This window comes from Vespa velutina, chromosome 8 (genome assembly GCF_912470025.1).
Source record: "Vespa velutina chromosome 8, iVesVel2.1, whole genome shotgun sequence".
In the NCBI taxonomy this organism is placed as follows: domain Eukaryota; kingdom Metazoa; phylum Arthropoda; class Insecta; order Hymenoptera; family Vespidae; genus Vespa; species Vespa velutina.
The window spans coordinates 107,501-116,451 of record NC_062195.1 but is presented as its reverse complement, the minus strand read 5'-3'; the positions used below and the strand labels follow the sequence as shown (position 1 = coordinate 116,451).

The following is an 8,951-nucleotide window of genomic DNA, read 5'->3' as shown; positions in this document are numbered from 1 at the left end:
CACCCAGCAACACCCAACAGAAAAGCGTAAGCAGAAAGAAATAATACAACGTGACATACATAATGGTCGGTTTATATACAATATACTATTATACACATGTTATATATATATATGTAGACTAGTCACGATATACATGTGCTTTTGATAAAAGATTATTACTTGTAGCGTTAGTTAGCCCTCGTATACAAACAAAAAACAGACAACTACTAACGGTATACATCATTGAATCTATATGTACTATGTATAAATATATAGTATTTATATAGATCTCTATAAATATATGCATATATACAGATCTATATCTATATCTATAAATATATGTGTGTATGTGTGCGTGCGTGTGCGTGCGTGCGTGCGTGCGTGCGTGCGTGCGTATGTATGCGCGCGCGCGCGCGCGCGTGCGTTGTATATATATATTTATTTATATATAGTACATGTACATGTTATACATAAGAAAAATAATATTATACATACAAGAATAGATATAAAAAGGGCCGCTACAGAGATATCGAAAGGATCGTGCACGCATGCTATATCGAAGAAAAAGTTGGAAAATAAAAATATGAAAGAATAAGCCAAATCATGCGCGAACGCGCCTGCATCGCACACGTATACACACGCAAAACATCGCCATCGTTAAATATCGCGACGCGTTCTATGCAAATGTTGACTATAGATAATGGAATACGAAGAAAATAAAAGACGCAGAAGAGCGGTGCGAGATGTGGGAGAACTCACTAAAAAGAAACGATAATAATTACGAGTAAAGCGATTAAATAATATTTACATATATACATATATACATATATACATACATACATACATACATATATATATATATATATATATATATATATACATACACACATACATACATATATATATATATATATATATATATATACATGTATATAAATAATTTTAAAAGTAAAAGAAGAAAAATTAGCCAGTATTATCGTTCATCTAAAAAATTATAAAACTATAAAAAAGGGGCAAGTAGAGCAAGAGAGAGAGAGAGAGAGAGAGAGAGAGAGAGAGAGAATGAGCGGATGAGCGGCTGAATGAGAGAAATAGGTGACAAGATAAAAAGGATCTCTAAAGTGAAACTATACGACATCGTAGATTGCGAATAAAATGATATTATCGATAGATGCGAGATGAGGGATGCGCGAAAGATCCGGAACGAGGACACGAACGATCGAGGATCGAAAATAAAAATGAAAAATAAAGAAAAGATAAGTTAAAACTTCCTACGCGTTAAACGTTATGTAATATTATAGCTGATATTTTAACTTTGCTCGTGTCCTTGTTACGTGTCCGGGGTTAAAGCACTGATATATATTATGTATAAACTTAAACACACGGAAGTACACAGGACACATTGATCCCATGACCGTACACAGAAGCGACACACCGCGTATCCGTACTGTTTTTCCCGCACAGGTAATATTACAACGCGATTCGCGAGGATCGCGATAGTAGAGAGAACGACAGAGTTATTTGACACGGAGAGTGTTCGTCGGGAAACATTGTATAGGCTGAGTGTATCATAAAAGCGTATAAATTTAGTCGTATCGACAGCCGCCTCCTCCCCTCCCCTCCCCTCTCCTCCCCTTCTTTCAACCCATTAACCCAAGAGCCCCGCGCAAAAAATACCCAGCCCTCATCCGATCGTCTACGACTGCCTATCGTTTTTTCTACGTGTGCGTGAGCGAGGAAATGCCGGGTACCGGATATTTTTCACTGCTTCATCGATAGTTCGAGGAGAGAAGGAATTGCCATCGTGTTTAGATTCTCCGTAATGGGTATGTAGTATTTGCAATATCTTCGAAAATTGATTCTTCTTTTTTTTTTTTTTTTTTTTTTTTTTTTCTTTTCCTTTATCATAGAATCGATTTTACGAAGCAGAATCGGCTTTGCGTTGCTCCGGAGGAGCTTACCTCTCTCTTTTCAGTGTCCAACGCATCGTTCGTTTGAAAATCATTATATCGTTATGCTAGATCATTAAGTATTCCTCGTTCAGAACATAGGAATTGATAATTCTGATCGCGGTATTTAATAACGTCGACGATGGCGACGACGATCGAAGAAAAAGAAAAATAGAAGCAATTCTTTCTTCATCGCTACCTATATAAAGGATCCTGACGCGCGAGATTATTCTTGGCCAACATAGGTGACCAAATGAAAATATTCTTCTCTATTGAGCTCATAAGCGATGCCATAGAAAATATTTCCCATCATTTTCTACGGTCTGACCCGTTAAAATCGATTATCTTTATTACTTGGAGTAGTTATTGCTTTCCGATCCTCCTCGTTTTACTTTCCCACTGGTACGTCGTTCGATTGAAATCAAAGATTTCACGGGTCGGTCCATTTTCGACGGATAATTCCACGTCTAGTTTGATCGAAGTGCCCTTTATATCGGTATATTAAACGATGCGATCGATCGACCGACCGAGCGTTGCTCTCTAAAACTGGTATCCCAGCGTTCCTCGCCGTCCTGACTTTAGTAATAAAGTAAATAATTCGAATATAAGGTCAGAGAGAGAGAGAGAGAGAGAGAGAGAGAGAGAGAGAGAGAGAGAGAGAGCGCGCGAATAATATTAATTATTATACGTGAAAGCACACTGCCGTAATTTTATATATAACTTGACTGTTGTTATACCTAATACCTTCGTATATATTGATTAAAATTTAAGGAGGGCCGATACGCGTCGCTCGACGGGATTTAGGATATGGCTAGTGGTTCGTAGATCGATCGATCGATCGATCGATCGATCGATCGACCGACCGACCGACCGACCGACCGACCGACCGACCGACCGACCGACCGTTGAAAATCGCTTAACCGTCGATACGAGCGCTCGCGTCTGCGGAAGAAAAGAAAGAGAAAGAAGAAAAAAAACGATTTCTCCTCTTTCTTATTACTATCTTCGAATTAAGGTAACTTTAAACGAAGAAAACATTGATCTCGATCTACGAATCGTCATAAATTGGATTTAGAAGAGTAAATAAAGGAGAAGATTCCTTCGAGAGTCGTCGTATCGTTCGTAAAAATAATCCGTTGGTCTTGAATTTTAACGAGGGATCGATATCTACGGGGCTCGTACTCTATCTCGTATTTTTCATTGATTCATTCGTTTTTCCTCCTCTATACGTATTTACGTTTCAAACAAATCCTTCTTATTCCGTTTCGCATATTCGTTCTGTTCGCATAAGAGTCATTCCTTTTTACCAAACGAATCGAGCTGAGGACTCTCTGGCTTCTCGAGATACGACGAGACGAATCGATTCAAATGGGTGTTTCCGGGACGAGTTCCGAAACGGAATTAGAAAAATATAAAATAGAATAGAACGGAAGAAAGAAGGGAACTGCTCGTAATACTATATAACGTATTAACTATAATAAAGCTTTATCGTACAAAGAAATATCGTCGATCGCTGCGTATTCACAACGAAGGAAGTATCTATAGTTACTTACTTACTTACTTACTTACTTACTTACTTAATTGATTAATTAATTATCGTACTTACTTACCATTAGTTTCGAGACGAGTAAGAAACACGTACTGCGTTGCTATTCTATCGCCTTCTTCTATATATGAAAGATCTTCTATATATCAAGAGGGGAAAGACATAGAGATTAATAGAAAATGAAATAAATACCCATAGAGGGGAGAGGGGAGGTTGTGAAAGGGTATTCTAAAATAAACGAGCGAGCATATTATTATTGCAAAGAAAATTAAAGAGTTTAGCGTTAATATGCTTGCATCTAGCAACATGATCGCATTGTGAAATGGTGCTCATCCCTTTGGATGAATCCGCGTTAAAGTGACGCGAAGGCTTGGTTTCCTGACTGGCTGCTTGCGTCTATAACTTACGTATATAAAAACGGAGCTTCTTTTTCTTACTAACGTACCATTCCAATATTCTATTTCTATCTAGGTAACGTACCTCTGAATACGTACCTACTGATTTTTTTACACCGTCTCTTTTTTATACCGTTATACAAAATTTCATTCGCGTTCTACTATACTACTACTACTACTACTACTACTACTACTACTACTACTACTACTACTATAATAGAGATGAAAGGTACATTAACAAGATCGATGTCGTTAACAAGAAATCCGAGCTGGTCGGAAGGGCACAAATAAAAACGAGAGACTGCTCGTATGAATCGCTAACTTTCGTATCTAATCGTTATCCATTTCATTAGATCTTCATTGGAGACACTTACGATGCAACCATATTGAGCCGCGTAAGCGTACGTACGTTTACGCGAACTTATATCGCACGCGCAAAGATACGCGGTCCAGCATTACATTTGCTCTCTATTTTTATATCGTTACATTCTTCAACAAGTGTTCAAATACAGTCACGAGGCCAGGCTTTTGGCGCCGTCGAGTTTTATGACTATATAACTTATACATACCTATTCGATGGACCATATTTGTCATATTGAAAACTTTCTAAGTGAAAAAAGAAAAAAAATTAAGCGAGAGAGAGAGAGAGAGAGAGAGAGAGAGAGAGAGGAACAAAGAGTTTTGCAATGATTATTCTATAAGTTAGAATCGAGACGTATAGGCGCGAAATAAGTACTTATTCCGCGCGCTGATTCAGCAGATATTTCACATGTAAACGATTATAATTGTACGAAACTTTGACGTTTATATATATTATACGTATAGTTTAAATCCTTTTCTCAAGAAAAGATCGGAATCGTCGCGATGTTTCTAATCGGATCGTATATCGAAATACGCGATCGAAATCATTTCTCAATCGATCGAAAAAAAAAATATTAAGCAAAAGGAAATGGTACATAAACTTGACGATTATCTACATAAATAACAAATCTATTTATGTAGGTGGCAAATAGTAAAAGGATATTTATATCGTTCAAATGTAATGAAACAACAATCAATCGAAATGACATAATATTAATCGTATTCGATTTGCTCTTTCTAAGGTCCCTTCAAAACTTCGAGGCGATTCTTATCTAGCTTATCGTTTACTAGCTATGATTTACGTTGCTCTTCCATCATTCTTCCGAAAATCGAAGAATACGAACAAATCTCAAGCATACGCATACGAAAATTCGTTAGTCGAATTCCTCGAGTCATCGAACGCGACGATTGTAGATTAGCTATTCGCCAAAACAAAACCAAAATAATATCTTTACCTCGAATTCCTTTCGATGACCCTAAACAGATAATAACAAGCACATGCTAGATTTACAATTATATATGTATATAGATATATATATATATATATATATATATATATATAAACGATCGGAGATATTATTATTAGATAAATCAAATCTCATTACGAAGATTCAATAAAAAGGACAAAAAAAAAAAAAGAGAAGGAACGTATTAGAATTTAGAGTTTCAAGCAACACTTTCGAGAATTTCTAAATAGCTGGCTGGAGCTTTATCTCTCGAAAGCTCGTTGCTAAATTATTCCGAGTGACCAACTGAACATACACACGCACACACGCGCACGTACGCATGCCCGCACGCACGCACGCACGCACGCACGCACGCACGCACACGCACGCACGCACGCACGCACAGGCGCGCGCGCACACACACACACACACACACACACAGATAGACAGACAGACAGACAGACAGACACATTTGTACATAGTAAAAAAAAGTTAATAGAAAAGAACTATAATTAACGAGTTATATGCGGTCGAATATAGGAAACAAATTTGGATAGGAATGAAATGGAAAAAAAGGAAATGCGTTTAGAATGAATGTTCGCGAAAGAAGAAGTCAGCTTGTAAATAAGAAATATGCACCTCATTCATCCTATCACTTACGAAGGAACATATTTAAAGCGATTTCCTTTTTCGTTAAATTACCTACGTGAAATTTTGTGAATGTGTTCCATTGTCAGTACTATAATCGTATTAACGTCGATTATAACGTCGACGGCCTGCATCAACATACACGAACGTAATCACACATATCTCCCGCATGAGTTTTAATAATGCGACTGAACGTTGGCCAGCTCGATCCTTTCGAAGTAAAAACATTTCGATTATTATCAATATCATCCTGTTGCATTCATCGTTAACGCATTGTTATGCGTTAACAACGTGGGGACAATTGTCAACTCGTTCAAATTATAAGTTCGAGCTGGCTTACTCGAGCCGATACGATATTTATCTTTTTCATTTGGATTATTTTTCATCCGCCTGCCGATTTGTTCCTATTCGTTATATTTGCCGTATCAATTATTCGTTATCCGCATATTTCCAAAGTTTAAAATCGTTGTTACGTACGTTGTTTCGCGCGATAACAGCGTCGAGTCGAGTAAAGTTAATATTTGCGTTAGTTTAATCGCCGTCTTACACCGGCGAGAGCGGGATGTAATAGATAAGTCATAGCGATGCTTTCATACGCAAAGCTATGATCCTACATATCACGGAGGAATTACAGGTGGAAGCGAGGATGACAGGCCTACTACGAAGAAAATTCTTTAAGCCGACGGTGCGGTACAAATTCCGCGGTAGAAGATTTCGCGACGGAGGAAAGAAAAACAAAATAGAAAAAAAAAGAAAAAAAGAAAAAAGAAAAAAAGAAAGAAAAAGGAAAAGAGGAAAGCGCGCGAGGATAAAGATTAAAAAAAGATCCGACAGGCCTCTCCAATAACTTTAGTAATGCATAAAGAAACGAATAACGTTTTGAAATAGTCAGGATAAATAAAAGACACGCTTGTAGAATTAGTCGTAGTTTTGACATAATACCCATGGATAATTCGCAAAAACGCATATCGGTACTTGGCGTCGCGTATATAAAATCTCTTTTACGCTTCGTATTCATTTATTACTTACACGACAGCACTATTCTTTGCTTATAATTTTCGCATAACGACCGTAATTTACGTTACGTCACCTTAGATCGGTCCTATTGTCATTTTTATCCTCAATAGTTCGGCTTATCTATACCCTTTTCTTATGATTTAGATTATGCCTATCAGTTTGGAAGAAATGAGCATCGTTATTTCTTGATGATCAGTAAAACTAGAGAAACGTTATTCCTTAGAAAGAACAAGACCTAGTACCGAATCTACAGATCTATAATGCGTTTCAATGATCGAAAAACCGATCTATAAGATTTGAATAGAAGGCAATAAAATTTATGATAATTCTAATTAAAACCAAAATACTTACGTTTAGCTATTTCCCAAGGAGGAAGAAGAAGAAGAAGGGTATCGATCATGTCTTAATTTCTCTCGACATATCCATTTATCAAAATCACCAAATATCCATTTATCATTGCACGAATCACAAAGTGCATACGACTCGTAGACGTATTTTCCTAATGGTGCTACAACCGGCACAACATAAATAAGCCTCGTTAGCATAACGATAATGTATATTGGCAATATTTTCAAGACAATTCATTCTCAGCGTCGCAGTTCGTCAGACTCTCGTTCGAACGGCAATATCGCATTAAGAGACATTTTAACGAAAGAACATTGCGATACATTGATGTACTTTTAACGATATATCAGGCGCGCTTTTACATCTCCAATAAACGCAAATGGCAATTCTTCACAGCTCGGCCATTACATTTTATTGAGATTAATTTTGAATTTCTATTAAGATCGTTTCCTCGGTTTAACGATTCCTACCAAATGTAAACGTTCTCGCGTAAGAAAGAGCAAGGAAAAGAGAGAAAAAAAAAAAGCTTTAAGGTCGTAAAATATAAAGAAGAATGCGTTTTCTTTTCTTCGTCGATAAGTCAAAAAATAATAGTTGGATTTAAAGTAAAAAGCCGCAACGATACGTTATCACTTTGTCCGAAGACACGTTACGATGGTAATAAGAAAGAGCTTGACGTTATACACTCGACCTCCTACCCAGAATGATCTCATAATAGTTTCTTATCATTTTCACGGCTGATTTTTATACGACCCGGACGATACGCTTAGGTACTTACGAATAGGTATTTACGAATGCGTAGTAATCATCTAAACGGGATATACCCCGTATTTTATATGCACATTTATTTAAACCCTTTCCGTTTACTTTATCGATTCGTTTCAACCAATATCGCCAATATTAAAAATTTCTCCTATCGACCAACTCTCTTCGTCTTCATCTTTGTTACCTCCAACAAATTATGAAATTACGTCGTCGCTAATCCAATCGCATAGAACCTTGTGGTCTCTTTCTTATTATTAATAATCGATTATCATTCGCAAACGAACGTCGTTTAGGTGTCTCTCTTTGCAGCGTGCTATGTACATACAAGTCTGACGCTTAATTATAAGATATAATTATTGCTTCTACAATAATAAATATCGATGCATGAAACACTGCATCCGTCGTTTAAGAAAAGACAGCATATTAATGTTTACAAATAATGAGGAGCTTCCACTCTTCGTTAGAAAAAATTCAAACTTGAAACGTAATCGCAATATGCATTGTATCATACACTATTATCAAACGAAATCACGAAGGCGTTTATTACAAGCGAGATGACGAGAGCGTTTACATATTCCTATTCAATTTTACGCAAACACGCTAGAAATCACTCCTATCTTTCCTTCATATTTTTCTCACACTTTTTCATAACATAATTTCGCCTTAAAACGCAACGGATCCTCGAAATCCCGCGTGTAATCGACGCCTACGAAAATTACACGTTTCTTAAGGATCTCATATTGTGAGATAAAAGGTAAGCCGAAAAGAGAAATAGAGAAAAGAAAGGATTAGAAATTACGCGACCGGACGTCGTTAGATATCGTTCGGGAATATGAGAATTCTAACTCTATAAATATATTTAATTAAACGAGGGGGAGGGAGGGAGGGAGGGAGGGAGGGAGAGAGAGATAGAGAGAGAGAGAGTAAGAAAAAACAAACAGAATAAATACAGAGATGAGTATATATATATATATATACATATATATATATATATATATAT

The 8,951-nt window shown here is 36.8% G+C and overlaps 1 protein-coding gene across 1 annotated transcript in view; it reads left to right on the top strand.

The window, feature by feature from the left end:
- Nucleotides 1–920: 920 nt before the first annotated feature.
- The window catches only part of LOC124950963 (pancreatic lipase-related protein 2-like), a 14,619-nt gene continuing 6,588 nt past the window's right edge, over nucleotides 921–8,951 (top strand). Inside the window, exon 1 of the mRNA XM_047498579.1 lies at nucleotides 921–1,805. The gene's annotated coding sequence lies outside the window, so the exon portion shown is untranslated. The remainder of the gene's footprint in view (nucleotides 1,806–8,951) is intronic.